Consider the following 17,262-nt stretch of genomic DNA (forward strand, 5'->3'; position numbering starts at 1 on the left):
AAAAAGAAAATAGTCATCTGAGCTTCATTTTATTACAAGAGTCCGATCATATTACAGATAGTAAAAAAAAAACAAACAAAAAAAAACTCTGCAGTTCATTTCCAATCCCGATCCCACTAAATCTCATCACCTGAAAGGGAATAACAGCTATAAGCACATAGCAGAGTGAGAAATATTATACATTGAGCATAAGGGTCCCAAAAATCCATGGATAATTATTAGGCTAAACAGAAATTAGTTTGGTAACTGAAATACATAACTAAGTTTAATTAGTAGAAGTAGAATGCGGAAATTATATAGCAAATAATCATAACCACGGTACAGAACAGAACAGAACAGAACAGGGTTCACTAGAGTGACAATCAGAACAGGGGTCAATGGATCATTGACAAACAAAGGACCACAAAGAAGCCAAACAAAGGCCAATGGTTTATTTTAGCCCCCCAAGGCGTGGGACTCCCGTGGTGGTACTTACAGAACATAATCGTTTATAAAATTATTGTCAAATAATTTTTAAAATTTAAACAAACATATCCATAGGTTTCAATTTAAAAAGTTTAGAAAATAATCTACATAATTGAAACATTAACGTAACCATAAAACATAAATTATATAAATAAATTATGATAACTCAAAATATTCGTAAAATATATTATGGTAACTCAAGGTATAATATAACTCACCTTAATACCAACCCTAAGTCTTTACTTTCCTACTATAAACTCCTCGCTATTAGCACGCTGCTCTTAGTTATTTGTATCTCCCTATATTTTCAAAGCTCTCTCAATCATTCACTATTTATAGGTGGTAATTGCATGGTTTCTTACATGTGGCTTGCTTAAAATTGGCCACCTGTCTAACAGGTGCCATTTCCTCCCTTATCAAGCCTGGTGATTCACCTAGGCTACATGGCTTGGTCACCATCCTATATATTAGGATGGTGATAAGCCACCGTTTTTTTTTAAAAACAAAAAAAAAATTACTTCAAATTTTCTTTATTTACTCTTGGCCCACAGCTTAAAATATTCACAAATAGGGATGTTACAATTGCTAAAGAATTGTATTTATTTATTATATATATATATATATTTCCTATTCATGAGTAATTACTATAAATACAATATTAAATTAAAAAAAATTGGGTGTTACAGAACTTGTTTTTATGGACAAAGTATTTGAGAGCCTGAATCTTTAGGCAAAGAAAATCCAAGATTGCATTTATCGCCTGAGCACCCTTATATTGGACTCTATTAATATTTTTAATTCTTATAGTACTTGCCCTTTTTTCATTAAAAAGTCTTTGATCGTATGAATGAAAAAATAATATTGTTACCTCTTTTATATTAAAATACATATATTTATCTAACCTTATATATCTTTGAGTGTTAATATCATCTGTATTAGTTTTTGTCTCTTTAACCTTACTAAAAAAATGTCAATATAATTATCTCAAAATTGTGAGGTTTGCTATATTTTCTCTAAATCTTAAGGGACATAAGTGTAATTTACCCATTCAATTTTCAAACTTATTTGGTAATCACTCCTGCCACTAAACTCTTAAGGTCACAACGACATACATTTTCTAAACCAAACCAAACCAAGCCAAGCCTTAACTCCCATCAAATGGGGTCGGCTGCATGAATCATTTTTCTCCACTTGACTTTATCCAAAGTCATTTCGTTAGTCAAATTAAGGAGATTCATATATCTATTTACTACACTAGACCAAGTCAATCTAGGTCTACCCCTTCTCCTAACACTATCATCTATCGTCACTGTATCGCATCTCTTCACTACTACCTTTGTAGGTCTCCAACCAAACTATCTCAATCTATTTTCTCTCAACTTATTTTCTATCGGTACTTGTCACACCCCAAATCCGGGCATGACCGGCCGTGGCCCACAGGGACTTAGCCCAAGGCACACGTAAGCCTAAATACGAATCCAATCACATTGAACAACTGAACAATAGTCCAATAATAAATAACCAAAACTCAATCCAGACATGCCACAATTATAAACGGCAAAATCAACCGTAATCAAAAGTCATCCAAACTTATGGGATATAAACAACCCACAAAATAAAATAATTCTAAATAAAACGCAATCACAAAGTATGCACAAAACTCGACAAAGCAACCTAAAAGAAAATTAAATAAATGCCCTAGAGGTCCATGCAATTGAGTCCCCGCTATGCCATGAGTTCACTCTAAGTCCATCTAACACCTGGAAATGGTAAACAACTAAGTCAGCTGATAGCTCAGTGAGTAGCAACATGGATAGTAAATACAGTTTTGAAAACAGGGTTCAATTCCAAAATAAGATATATATCACAGAAACTAGATTGGCATACAGTTTGGTAAATACAATCTGTTTCAAAAAGAAGGTTCCACAGTTCAACACTTAAAATACTCATGTCTCGCAAGAACATGATAAACGACATTTTCCACTTAAAACAGATTATAACATGAACACCAATAATTTTCTGGGTACCAAGAAAAACAAATAATCTGCCACACATTTCTCAGGCTATAAGCCCCGTTGGATCCAAAACCGAACTAAGAGTCATCCTCAGGGTGGCACCTGGGCCTTTTCTCAAAGACGATCCGATTGAAGGTCACCTAGTTGTTTTTAAAGGTCTTTTCCTTACAATCGTTGAGCACTAGAGTCATCACGGCCCGACCCGGATCTGTTCCCTAGTGGCCAGAGTCACCACACACGGTGGAATAATTTCCCTGGACTAAATACACACATGGTCCCAATAATCAATACACATCAGTTTTCGCAAAACATGGTGGTTCATCATTATAAACATGAGACCAAAACAAATAGTTTACAGTATGCCAAGTTCACACATGTTTCAGAAATAATTTGAATCAATTGATAATATAATAATTTATCAAAACAGTTTAGTCTTGAAACAACAATTTAATTTTCCAACAGTTCAGGGTAGGGGAACATTTATAAAAATACGTAGCATGAAACTACTCACCTGGAACGAAATAATGTAATCCTCGAATAGAGTATGAAAGTCCGACTAGTGCCCTGAACCAATATGAAAACTACACGTCACTGCTAATTTAAAAATACTAAAGAATACGAACTGAGTAACCCCAAACTAAAGCGCACTAACACGGCTCAACCCAACTCACCGTTACTCTTAAATATTACCTAAGTTCATGTTCTTCAAGGTCTAAAATCACCCAAGACATAGGTTCCGATCGAAACTTAACTAAAAATAACTTTAAGATAAAACAGTGTTTTAAACTAGTTTTCCCAATCTATTCGCTAACTTTGAAAATTACAAAACCCACTCCACGCTATTCAAAAAATTCCAATAACCTCCAGATATGATCTAATATATCCTAAGTTTCAAACCCAATTGGTTTCACTTGATTTTCTTATCAAAATAATTATCTACAATTTATTATATCCAAACAGGTTGTTTTCTGCAGCACTTTAAAGAAATTGACGGTTCTCTTAATATACACGAGCAATCAATGCAAGGCCAAAAACGTACGAAACTAGACTTGTAACCGGTTCTAATGACACTAATTTGATAATTTTTGGATTTATACCCAAAGAGAACAACAATCCCGAATTTACTGTTTTGGACTGGTTTCCTGGACAGATTTGAATACCTCAATTTATATGGATTTCGACTCCCAAAAATTATGAAAAAATTCAGATATGCAATTCAATGTGTAATTGATCTACTGTAAAAATTTCAGATTAAAATTCATCCGTTTGATATGGTTTCTTGATTTTTAAAATTTGTGACTTTGTACAGAATTTTTGGACTGAAAATTACACCCAATCTTTACACATAAATTTAGCTCCTCAAGTTTCTTAATAGGATATCTATATACACAATACATAAACCTACAACCTCTCCATCAATGAACAAAATAATTATAGAATAAGGATAGAACAAAGGAAGAAGAAAAGAAAACCTAAGAGGGCTAACCTTTGATGATCACACACAACACAACACACCCAAAAGTTCTTTGATTGCAACATCTTCTTCTTTTTTTTCCTTCTCTCAAACCTTCTCCCGTGGCTGCTGTGTTGTTGCCCTATGTGGTGAACAAATAATAGAGTAGGGTTTGTGTTTATTTTATTTTATACTAGTAGTGGGCACACGTAGGTCAAATAAATAAATAAATATACAAAATACATGTATAAGTTATATGTAACTCAAATGGTAGGAGTCTTATATGTTAACATTGTGGTCTAGAGTTCAAGTCACACCCTCCTCTCTCTCTCTTTTTATTTTTATAATAAATCTTGCCTCTAAATTAAATGCTTTCACCACAAATTTATTTTAAGTTTAAAATTAATTAAAACATCCTCCAATAATATTTAATTTGCACCTTAGAATTCACCACAAAAATATTTGAGATTGTAATATTATTATTTAATTATTTACTTAATTTTTATATTCGGGTTCTCACAGTACTACTCTTACCCATCCTCGAATATACTCATTCCTAACTCTGTCTTTTCCAGTCTTGCCACACATCTACCTTAATGGCCTCATCTCAGCAACACTCATTTTATCTACATGTAGTTTTTTAGTTGCCTAATATTCCGTCCTATACAACATCGCTGGTCTAATAGTCATTTTATTTCCCTTTTAGTCTAATGGGTACTCGTTTATCGCATAGTACTCTAGACATACTCCTCTACTTAAGCCACCCCGCCTTAATTCTATGGATCATATCCGCTTCAATCTCTCCAGTCGTTGTGATAATCAATCATAAATCACGAAAATGTTCACTCTTAAGTAGTTCTTGGTTCTTAATTTTCATATCTCTTCTGTTTTTATTGTTACTAGTACTAAAATTACACTCCATATACTTTGTCTTAGTTGTGCTTATCCTAAATCCTTTAGATTCAAGTGCTTCTCTCCAAGTCTCTAACTTAGTGTTAACCCCTTCTTTATTATTATCTACTAACACGATATCATCTATAGAAAGCATATACCATGACATATTATCCTGAATAGTTCTCGTCAACTTATCCATAATTAAAGCAAAAGATAAGGATTTAAGGTTGATCCTTAGTGTAACCCCATAGTAATTGGAAATTCAGTTGTCTCTCCGGCTGGTAATCTAATAATGGTCACCACATCTTCATACATGTCCTTAATCACATCAATGTTTTGTCGCCCATTTTTTCTTTAACACCCACCAAATTATATCCAGAGGCACTCTATCATATACTTTCTCAAGATCGATAAAAACCATGTGAATGTCTATTTTCCTCCCTCTATACTTCTCTATTACTTTCCTCAAAAGATAGATCGCTTCCATTGTTGACCTACCGGGCATAAGTCCAAATAGATTCTTTGACACATTTATTATATCTCACAATCAATGTTCTATCAGTTTCTCCCACACTTTCATTATATGACACATCAGCTTGATTCCTTTATAGTTGTTGCAATTCTAGACATTTCCTTATTCTTATATATTGGCACTAAAATACTCTTCATTTAATCCTCTGGCATTTTCCTAGTCAACAAAATTTTGCTAAATAACCTAGTCAACCAAACAATCCCCTTCGCATCCAAACATTTCCACGATTCAATAGGTATATCATCGAGTCCTAAAGCTTTATTCGACTTCATCTTCTTAAGTGCAAATTCCACTTCAAAGTCCCTAATTCTACGATAAAACCTATAGCCCTGATTTTTCTTATTACTGCTTACTTCCTCCCCTTTTGACCTACATCCATGTTACTCATTTAACAATTTCTCAAAATAGTTCTTCCACCTCTCCTTAATCTCTTCATCCTTCACCAACACCTTAGAGTCCCCACCCTTGATGCACTTAACTTGATTAAAATCTCTTGTTTTTCTCTCTCTTATCTTAGCAAGTTTGTATATTCTCTTCTCTCCCTCCTTACTATCTAGTCTAGTGTATAGGTCATCATAGGCTTTCAACTTAGTCTCCCTCACTACTTTTTTGACCTCCTTATTGGCTAATCTGTAACGCTTAAAGTTTTTCTCAGTTCTATCATTCTGTCACTTTTTAAAGCTCTCTTTTTTCATCTTTATTATCACTTGGACCTCCTCCTTCCACCACCAAGTTTCTCTAAAGTTGGGTCCTTTTTCCTTTCGACTCTCTAAGAACTTCCTTTGAGATTCTTCTCATACAATTGGCCATCGAGTTCTACATAGTGTTAGCATTATCTTCCAAGACCCAAGTACCTTCTTTATACACATAACTTGAAACCTTTTGACATGGTTAATGAAAGATAAATGACCTTCCTTTTGGAAATGACTAATTATGAATCGCGTAGGAATAAGGTCAGGATTATTATTGTCAATGGAATTGAAAGACTAAGAACTTGTGTTCACCATTAGCGATGTATTGACTATTTGAGAATATGTGGAGTATAGTTGAACAAAATTGTATGAGTCATGTGATTAATTGCTTTAGTATTACCGTATTGTATGTTTGTTGTTACAAGGTTAATGTCGGGATATATTTCGATGACAACATAGACTAGGACGAATCACCTGCTTGGGTTATTAATTGTTAAATAATTGAGAAATAAGTTCAACTTCCGTGAAGAAAATCGAATGGAAAATAAGTTACTTAAGGGAGGAAATGAAATGAGACCAGGCTATGTGACTAATTTTCGGTACAAGTATCTTAAGTTTGGAGGACTAAACTTGCTAAGGGGAGAGACTGTGATGACCCTACCACTTATAATAATTTGCATTTAATTAATTAAGGAGATTTGAATTTGAATTGTTCATTATTCTGGTTCAATTTGAGATTTATGGGAATTATTCGATCTGATTTGTGTATGATTTGATTAAGGATTTATTTTGGAATTAGAAATTGAAAGCCTAATGACTCAAGAATATGAAATTGATGAGTTGAATCAGTTTAATTTTGAGTATCAGACTATATGAGAATTTAAATAAATATTCGATTCAGTTTAGTAAAATTAAGATTTGATCAATTGGGTCCAAATTGGAGTTACTAAGCTATGAGGATTGAGAATTAAGATTATCATGAATTAAATTTACTTATGAAGTGTCCAATTTGACTATGTAATTTACTGACGAAGATTTTGAGTTTGATATGAAATGGAAGGCCTTAAAGATTTGGGAAACCAAAATTGATGATGGTAATAAGTTCAATTTGATATTTGGAGCCTTTTGGGAGTTTGATTAAAAATCTGATTTAGAATTATAAATTTAATTATGATTGATTGAGCCTTAATTGAAGTTAATTTGACTAATTAAGTTATGTGGGATTTTTTTGGATTAATTAAGACTTAATTGGAATTGGTCATATTAATTAAATCAGGTGTTGATTATAATTAGTTAAAATTAAGTGGAGTTTAATTAAGTTAATGCATAAATTAGTAACTAAGTAAATTCTATTCATTTAGTTAATTGAGAAGAAGTGTGTAGGGTCATCTATTTTGTTGTATTAGAGTATGTGTACATGGAATAAAAGAAAGGAATGTAGTGTATTAATCTTGGCTGGAGAAGAGCCGAGAGTGAGAGAGAGAGAAGGAACTCAAGGCTTGTGAATTGAAGGAAGAAGAAGGTAAAATAGACGAAAATCAACCAAACATGTTGAAATTTAAGTTTAAGGTATGAAATTTATGCTTGATTTTTGTAAAATCTTTGTATTACACTTGAAATTAAAGATGAATTTGGAATCAACATCATGTAATTGGAAGAAATTAAGACTAAATTTAAGAACACGAGCTAGGTTAATAAACATGGAAAATAATTGTAAGATTTCATTAAATTGAGTTTGATTTTGAACACTTTGATGTAATTGAGTTTTATGTTTGCATGCACCATGAATTTTGAAGGAATTTAAGCCATTCAATTTTATACTATGAAAAAGAGAAAGAAAATTTTTTGAAAATATTGAGTTCATGAAAAGAATTTAATCATGCAGTTAAATGAGGTTTTGATTTTGTTTTGAAACCTGAAAATTGGTTTGATCTTGATCCCTAATCCATGCATGTAATGTAATTTAAGAGTTTTATTTAATTTAAACATATTTTGGAATATCTATGATCATAATTTAAGTTTTGGGTTTGTTATGTAGAAAAATTGATATAAATCTAAGTTAGGGCAAATTAAGAACTAAATTGAGAATTTAATTATGATTTAATTTGGAAATCTTTACATACATGGAAGTTTTGGATTTAACCATATTAAATTGATAAGAGCTTGAGAAATGATTATGAAATTATGTTTTCCAAAGTATATTCATGTTTTTGATCAAGCCATACCACACCCCAAGTTCTGAAAATAAGTTTGGAAGCCATTTTTATAAAATTAAAAGTTCTGAAAATCGTAGATCGCTCGAGCGGTGAAATGACTGCTCGAGCAGTCACCCTATTTTGTTACATTTTGGAAAATCACTCTGTGTTTGTATTTTCATTCTTATCTTTTTACAAGTATTTCTAGGCATGATTTAAGCCTCATGAGAGATTAATAAGTAACAATTGACACAAATAAATGAATAAAAAAGAGAAGTTATATGTGATAAAGGGAGTAATATTTGTGTTTCGATATGTTTACGTGCTTTGTGCAGATTGGACGTTCGAAGAGTTATATCGATACAACCCACTGTGAGTAACATTATTGTAAAGATATGTTCATATGAATTATATTCGAAATGTTATTTGATAAGTTATGATTTCTAAAATGATATTTTGTTTACGTAAACGAATGTCATATTTTTGAATCTACTATGGCATCCAAAGAAAGTCCCAAGTCATGGGGGACAACATGTTAATGCGGGTCCATGACATATATGTGATTACGAGATCTCGCTAGCCACTTGACAAAGTGGTGTTACGCTTGATAATTGATGTTCGGAACCGATTACTCTAGTCGGAAGACGATATGTTATATTTTGTTGGATGTACCATTATTATGTTCAAATATGAGACTGATTTGTTATGATCTGTTTTACATATATGATATGCTTGGAATTTGTTCACTAACCCATTTACCTTAATGTTATTCACTGAGCTCCAGTTCACTGTATTATTTACGTATGTAAGTGATCAGGCGCGTGATCAAACCTAGAGCTTCTGCCTGGACTCTGTCTTGTCAGCAAACTTATGTGCCTCCTATGGAGGTTCCAAATATGTCAAGTGGTCAAGGTTATGTGATTAAAGTTTGCGTTTTTTTTTTTTTTTTTCTTGTTTTGGTTAAATAAGTTTTTGTTTATTTTGTAACTAGGGCTAAGTTCCCTTTTTGTATTATCTGTATAAATGTGATAATGTAAGGGTGATGTATGATATATGTATATAAAGTTTAAAATTTTTCTGTCCCATATATGTCTGCACAGCTCAATGGACATCGTATATTTATTATTTGCTTCCGCTAGCCCTAATAATTTTATTTATGTTTAAGAGGCCTTCGGTAATCTATGGATTATTGGCCAGTTACAATGCTAAACCTAGAGGGGCGGGTTTGGATCGTGACAATTTGGCTCTTAATTGACCCACTCTTGAAGGTTATCAAATGCTCTTCTCTCCTCTTATACATAATATGGGCCACCACTAGGTCAGACGCCAACGCAAAATCTAAAATACTCTCTCCAACCTCATTTCTATTACCAAAATCATACCCACCTTACACCCTCTCATATCATAGTTTGTCTACTCCTACATGGCCATTGAAATCACTACCTATAACTAGGTTCTCTCCTACGAGTATCTCTTGTAATACCTTATCCATTTGGTCCCAAAAAACTCTCTTAGTCTGATCATATAATCCTACTTAGGAGGGCGTACGCACTAATAACGTTCACTATATTCTCTCAAATACCTAGTTTAACTAACATAATCCTATCACCTTTCCTAATGACCGCAATTACATTTTCTACAAGACCCTTGGCAACTATTATTCCTATCTTATTTCTGTGTCTATCATTGCCACTATAATATAGCTTCAAACCAGTATCCTCTATTTCTCGAGCTTTCGCACTCGTCCACTTAGTTTCTTGTACGCAAACTATACTAACTCTCCTCCTAATCATGACATCTACCAATTCCATAGTCTTACCAGCTAAAATTCCTATATTCCATGTGGCTACCCTAAACCTATAATCTTGGACTAGCTTTTTTATTCGCATTCGTCCAAAAAAAAGTGAAAACCATTGCCCATTTTTCACCCACTCAGGCATCGACGTGGCGCCCCTTGCTCACTTTTCGAAACACCAGGAGGCAGGCGTAACACATCACTTAAGGGGAACGGTCTAGTATTTAATCGATTCAGAGTATTAGGTTTCATGTTATAATGGATCCGAGCTGTCTTTTTTTTGCGTGTTGGCTGTCAGCTACCTAAAACACAACCCTCCTCATTTATCCGGGCTTTCGACTAGCGGAGTTGTTAAGTAACCCCTACGGAGTTAACGACATATTTTTTCTACTAGACAAATTTACTGTCTTTTCTTTTTTTTCAATGCTAAAAAACTTTAAAATCATAATTTAAGTTTTACAAATCCGTTTCTAACAAAATTAATATATATGGATTTGCTTTTTTCAAAATTGTTCAAATAAGATCAATTTTAAATATGAAATTTAAATAGAGAAAAAAAGTGAATACGATGATTTTTCAACCAATCAAAACAATAGAACAATAGTTTTTGAGAAAAGTAAGCTCTTAGCAATTTCAAATTGGTAGGTCTCAACAAAAATATGTGGAATAAAAAAATGGTCCAAAATGAATTATCGAACGCGAAGTAGTATGTTAAAATTTTAACATCATAAATGATTTTTTTGGTACAATTTCATGTATTTATGTGTCCAAATTCAGATTCCCATCTATCCAAATTATAAGGACTAAAAAGTTAATATAATTTTAAAATTTTGGACAGATAGATAGGGTAAAAATATGGAGATAGATAGGTTCAAATTTGGGGACAAATACATTAAAATAATTTAGACAAATAAGTTAAAATAATTTAGAAAAATAGGTTAAAAATTTTGGGATAGATAATTAAAATAATTTAGACAAATTGATTAAAAATATTGGGATAGGTTAAAAAAATTTGACAGCTAGCTAAAGATCTTGACACACAATTCGGATAGATAGGTTCAAATATTGAGACAGATAGATGAATAATTTGGACAAATAGGTATGCTGTACAAAGAGAAAAAATCGTTTATGTTATCAAAACTTCAAGAGATAACTTTCCGCTCGATAGACCATTTTAGATTTTTAAAAAAAAATCATTCCATGTATTTTTGCAAGATTTATTTATTTGAAATTATCGAAGATGGTTTTGAGCGTTTATTTTCATAAATTAAAAATGTTATTTCGTTCTTTTGACTGATCAAAAAATTAGTCTATTAACTTTATTTTTTCTGAAATTTCATCCAATATTAGTTTTGTTTGAAAGATCTCTGGAAGACAAATCTACAAATATTAACTATGTTAAAAATAGATTTGTAAAACTCAAGTTATAAGATTTTAAAGTTTGTTAGCACAAAATACATGATAAATGGCAAAAATGTGAAGAATTGTCCTTTTCACAAAATATTTGAACTTACCAACCAATAAGTGTCATGCATACGTCCTTAAAATCAACAAAGATGAAATCTTGAACTTGGGTTCCAAAATACTCCATGTGTTTGACTTTTCACCAAATATACATAACAATTGGTAGATATGATTATATCGTCTTCTCTTAAATTGTGAATTTGAATAATAATTAATCCATACCTTTACAACTTTGTTACACTCCATTTGAATGGGATGATTTGATAAGTATTACACCCCAAATCCGAAGGGTGATCAAGCATGACCCACATGCTCTTAGCTTGTGACACACGTAAGCCTAAATAAGAATTCATAATCATATAGAATAAATGCAACAATAGTCTAGTCATAAATAAACCAAAACATAATCCAGTGACATGTCACAAATATAAATGGGTCAAACCAGCCACAACCAACTTCAGAAATATATTAAATAGGACACATACAGCCCCCACAAAAAGGTAATTTTAAATGAAACCCAATCATAATGTATATGCAAGAAAATTTATTAATCTAACTAAAATAAGTCCCAAAGGTCCATGCAACAGAGTGTAATAACCCCAATCCGTAGTTAGCTACTAATCCGTATTTAAGGATGTTAATGAGAGGATTAAAATAGATTATGTGTTCATTCTGTAGTTTGCATGATTCTGGCTTTCTATCTGTTACTTGTAGAAATATCTGTTTGGAATTCCGCTTTAATATGAAAAATTGAAAGCCTTATCGGCATCCGAAACCAAAATTAATTACATCAATGTGTTATTTGGAATTTTTTGAACGCTGTGGCAAATTTTATTAAAGATCGATTCAGAACAATTAATTAAGTTGTGTTTGGTTGGACCAATGTTCTAAGTGTTATATTATTTAGCATTCCAACTATAAGTGGGCTTTAGACTCATTCTTGAACTCACACATATTTTCTTTGAGTGGAAAATCCTGAGACTACATTTTAGAGAGAGAGATAGTTCATCTTTAGAGAGAGAGAGTGTAGAAATTGAAGAGAATTGAAGGCTTTGGCTTGAACTCATCAACATTGTGCAAGGATCTAGTTAATTCAAGATTATAGGTATGAATTCAACCCCTAATTTATGAATCTAAGTCATCAACATGAAGATTATGAGTTTAAATGTGCACATTGAGTTTAGAATAAGGATTTGAGTTACAATTCATACATACATGCCTATGTAGGTGTTAATTTACCATGTTAGTTTTGTATTTCACCAATTGTGTTGAATATGGAGGTTGAATGGTACATGCATGCATATTTCATCAAGTTTTGTAAGTCAATCTAGGGGTGTGCGCGGTGCGGGTCGGTGCGGTTTGAGAGAAAAATAGAAACCGTATGACGGGTGGCGGATTGATAAAAGTGTCACTAGAATTTGCCATTTTCCTTATCAAAAACCGGCGGTTCGGTTGGCAAATAATGATGGATTTTCCTTGGCGGTTCGGGCGGATTGGCGGTTTATAAAAAATATAATTCAAATTACAAAACTTAAATCAAAGAGTAAAAAAAAGACGACAGACACCGTGATGTTAAGCATCTTGCGAAGCTTTCTTCTGGTGCAGCAAGTGTAGCAACAACATGATAATATCAACGACTATGCCATCAGTTCATTACAAACATCTGTGGAAGTTACAATGATCAAATACAATACATAAAATTAATATCATTCAGGGTTTACAATATATTGAAAATGTTTACTGTTGAAAAGTATTTAGATTGAAAAGTGAGCTGATACAAGTTTGCAACATGGCCAGAAAAAAAAAAAGATTGAAAAGTGAATTGGAATCTAACTGTTTTTTGGATTACTGACATCTTGAATTCCCCTCGAGTAGTAATTTAATACTATATTATAAGGTATAGAACAACAAGCAAACTTAAGTAAAAAAAAAAATTTAGAATCTTATAAAACATGATTTAATAGCGGTGCGGGTCAGTGCGGTTTGGAAGAAAAATAGAAACCGGCGGATTGATAAAAGTGTCACTAGAATTTGCCATTTTTCTTACCAAAAACCGGCGGTTCGATTGGCAAATAATAACGAATTTGCCTTGACGGTGCGGTTCGGTGCGGTTTTGGCAGTTTCGGCGGTTTCGGCGGTATTATGCACACCCCTAAGTCAATCCCATGTTTTTAAAGTCTTGAAAGAGAATTTGGAAGAGAAATCCACATGCATGCATGAATATATGGAGTTTTGGCATGTTAAGTTTGATTTTAAGCATCTAAGTTATATTAGTAAGTTATTTGGTGCTTGCATGTTAGAATTGCCATGTTAATCACTTAAGTTCATGTTTTGCAAGAGAATTTCTTACATGCATGGAGCTTATGAGCTCAACTTGATAGTTTCTTGAGTTTTGAAGAAAAGAGTTTGAAAGATTTTACATGCATGCTTTGTTTCTTAAATTTCAAGATGAAATGTGAGCTTTTGACCAAACCTTGGGCCATGATTTTATGAAATGATCCTAAATTCTTCATGTTTTACAAGTTTACTATGTTATCTCAAGTTTTGGGGCCCAAGAGATGTGTTTTGGAAGATTGAATTCGAGTTTTGAGCTTGGTGATCAAATCTAGAAATTCCAGAATTTGCATCCACGCTCGAGCGTGGAAGTTCACGCTCGAGCAACCACTCTGAATGCGTGCACTCCGCTCAAGCGACCAAAAGTCCGCTCGAGCGTGAATTGCAAGCTCCCAGAAGTTTCACGTCTTTTACAGATCGCTCGAGCGAGGGAATATGCGCTCGAGCGACCATCCTTATTTTGCATGTCCGCTCGAGTGAGAGAAGCTACGCTCGAGCGTAAACCTTATTTTCAGAAATTTGACTAAGTGTTCCAAGGCATGTTTTGGCATCCTCATTGCATCTTAGGCATTCCTAAGCCTTAATTAAGCCATAGTAATGAGGTTATGGATTAGAAACACACTGAGAAAAGAACGCACTAAGTTCCGAGACTGCAAGTGTATGTGTTTGAGGCAATGTGATAAAAAAGAATAAGAACTATAGCGATCCCGGTTTTCCCTTTTGTGTTTAACTGTAATCCGGACTCGGTTCCATAAGGGTGCGGTTGTCTTATCCTCTTTCTATCCCTTACTCTTTGTGTTCGAGTTTTAGGTTGTGTTGGGCAAGTTGGGAATAAGTTGGTTGTGTTTTAAAACGTAAAATCTTTGCCCAGTTTTTGGTCTCTCCGCTCGAGCGACAATTTTGACGCTCGAGCGGGCCTTTGTTGTTGCTTACCCGCTCGAGCGGGGGTGCTGGCGCTCGAGCGGGGAAATCACCCATCCAGTATTTCATCTGTAGTGGTAGGCGCTCGAGCGGGGGATTAGTCGCTCGAGCGGGAGTTTGTGTCTGACGCTCGAGCGGGGACCATGTCTGTAAAAGTTCTGGGAGTGTGCATCCGCCGCTCGAGCGGGAGTTTGGACGCTCAAGCGGGAGTCTGTGAGTGACGCTCGAGCGGGGTTTCCACGCTCGAGCGGGGCGACTTTTATATAAAGCCGAGATCCGACGTTTTTGTTCACTTTTCAACATCCTTTCTCTCTCTTACTTTTCCATAAAGCTATTTTGAGAGTTCCTCTCACTAAAACCCTAACTTCTCTCTTAGGATTGATCTAGTAGGAGTTGTTTTCTCACCTCCAACCTTTACAAAAGTTGTGTTGATCGTCGAGGGCTATCTTTTAATCTGAAAATTTTGGGATTTGGAGCATTTTCATTTTCTTCATCTCCTTCGTTGGGTCTCATCATTCGATGTAGGGATATCCTACTCCTCTTTATGAGTTTTGTCTTTAAATTTTGGCATTTCGATATGTTGGGAGTTGTTGGGTAATTTTGAGGAAGTTCGGGCCTTTGTGTAATTTTACAAGAGTTGGGGTTTTAACTATATCAAACCTAGATGCATGTTTGGCATGGAAAATGTGAAATTAATGTTAAGACATTAATGAAAATGGAACCTAAGGGTCGTAATGTAAATTATGGAAAATACCCTAATTACATTGGTTAATTAATTTGCATGATTAATTATGAGAAATGAGGAATTGATTTGGGAAGTCTTGGTGTAGACACCTCATTTTTGACCGCCCTTAAGACTTGGGCACTACTGATGGTTTGCTCGGTGTTGAGAGATGTGCAGGGCAAAAAAAAAAATCAGTTTCTTCGGCTAGAAGAGAGGCAAATCCTTCAAAACACTTTGTTTAGGGTTTTGGAGTTGAAGAAAAGAGGAAATGAGAGGAGAAAACTAGTTTGGGAGAAGTTCGGCATGAATCCGGGTAGAAGCGAGTCGAGCAGCCCTCGCTGAATCGGGCTTATCTATCTGTACACTTGGAGTTTAGCTATGGGGCCACCACCGTCGGAAAGCTTACTTCTGGGGCTTCACTTTGCACTCAAGAATCTCCTAGAGCCATGTCCGGGTGGGGGAGATATGATCAGTTGAAGTCGGGCATCATCCCGGTTGGATCGAATCTGCGCGGCTCCACGGAAAAGGGCATAACTTTTTGCACAGGAGGAATTTTGATGTAAGGTTTGCGCCATTGGAAATCTAACTTCCGGGGCTTCAATTTGGACACCAATCGGCAGTTTTTTGACCTTACCGGCCATCCACCGGCACTATATTTATCCGGCCGGCAATTTATTGTGCCGACCGGCACTTTATTTTGCTGACCGGCAATTTTTGCTAGCCGACGACCTTCCGGAGCATTCTGCAGATTGAGTGGATTCCAGCTATGCCAGCTGGAATGCACAGAATCGATCCCCCACGTGCATGTGTGTTTGTTTTGCACCTTGTGAGCCTTTGAACCCCTTAACCTTCTAGAAGCTTGAACCTTTTGGCCAAGCTTCTTGGAGAAGCTTGGCCAGCTGTTTTAGCTTCCTCTAGAAGCCTTGCACCCCCCTTGAACCCCTTGGCCCCTTTGAAGCTTGTCTTAGAAGCTTAGCATTGCTTATATAAGCACCTCTCCTCCTCCTTTGTTTAGGTTAGAGATTTGAGGCAAAAAACCAGAGATATACTAGGGCTGAGCAAGGAATCCGTAAAATCCGTAATCCGATCCAGTCCAGTCCAATCCGATAGGTTTGGATTGGTTTTTTAAATCCGCGGTTCGGTTCCGGATTGAAGAATTAAAAATCCGTAGTATACGGATTGGTTCTGGATTGAACCCCACGGTTCCGGATTGGAACCGATCCGGACCGTATACATATAGTATATATTTTTATTATATATCCTCCCCCATAATATCTTCTCTTATTTTATATAAAATCTAAACTCAAACCTAAAACCGTATAATATCTTCTTTTATTACTTTTGTTTGTTAGTTTTTAGTTTTAATTTGTAATGGTTTAAATACTTATGGTGAAACCAGTTTTCTTATGGTTGTTTAAATTCTAGAACAATATGTCGCTATTATAGAAATAGATGTTACTATTGTGGAACTAATATATCGCTATGTTTATATTTTTATAAAATTAAAGTGTTATATATATATATATATATATTTTTGTTATTTAATTATGTGAATCCGTGGTCCTAAACCGATCCAATCCGTATTTAAATGGATTGGTTTGGATTGGTTCCATGATTTAAACGGATTGGATTGGTTCCAATTTTTCAGGAACCGTAGATAACGGATCGGTCCTGATTTTACCCCAATCCGGTCCAATCCGGACCATGCTCACCCCTAAGATATACCACATATATCTGATATACATACATACAAACCTCCATCTCTCTCCATATCTCTC

At 34.5% G+C, this 17,262-nt stretch overlaps 1 long non-coding RNA gene across 1 annotated transcript; it reads right to left on the minus strand.

Annotated features, from left to right (window-relative positions):
- Window positions 1-1,983: 1,983 nt before the first annotated feature.
- LOC145814202 (uncharacterized) lies at window positions 1,984-3,034 on the minus strand. Its single transcript, XR_014357543.1, has 2 exons — window positions 2,992-3,034; window positions 1,984-2,225 (listed from the first exon to the last, which is right to left on the minus strand). It is a non-coding gene; the product is annotated as an uncharacterized LOC145814202 (long non-coding RNA).
- Between the last annotated feature and the right edge of the window lie 14,228 nt (window positions 3,035-17,262).

This window comes from Camellia sinensis, unplaced genomic scaffold, assembly GCF_055761805.1.
Source record: "Camellia sinensis isolate YWXY unplaced genomic scaffold, ASM5576180v1 Unanchor1, whole genome shotgun sequence".
Classification (NCBI taxonomy): domain Eukaryota; kingdom Viridiplantae; phylum Streptophyta; class Magnoliopsida; order Ericales; family Theaceae; genus Camellia; species Camellia sinensis.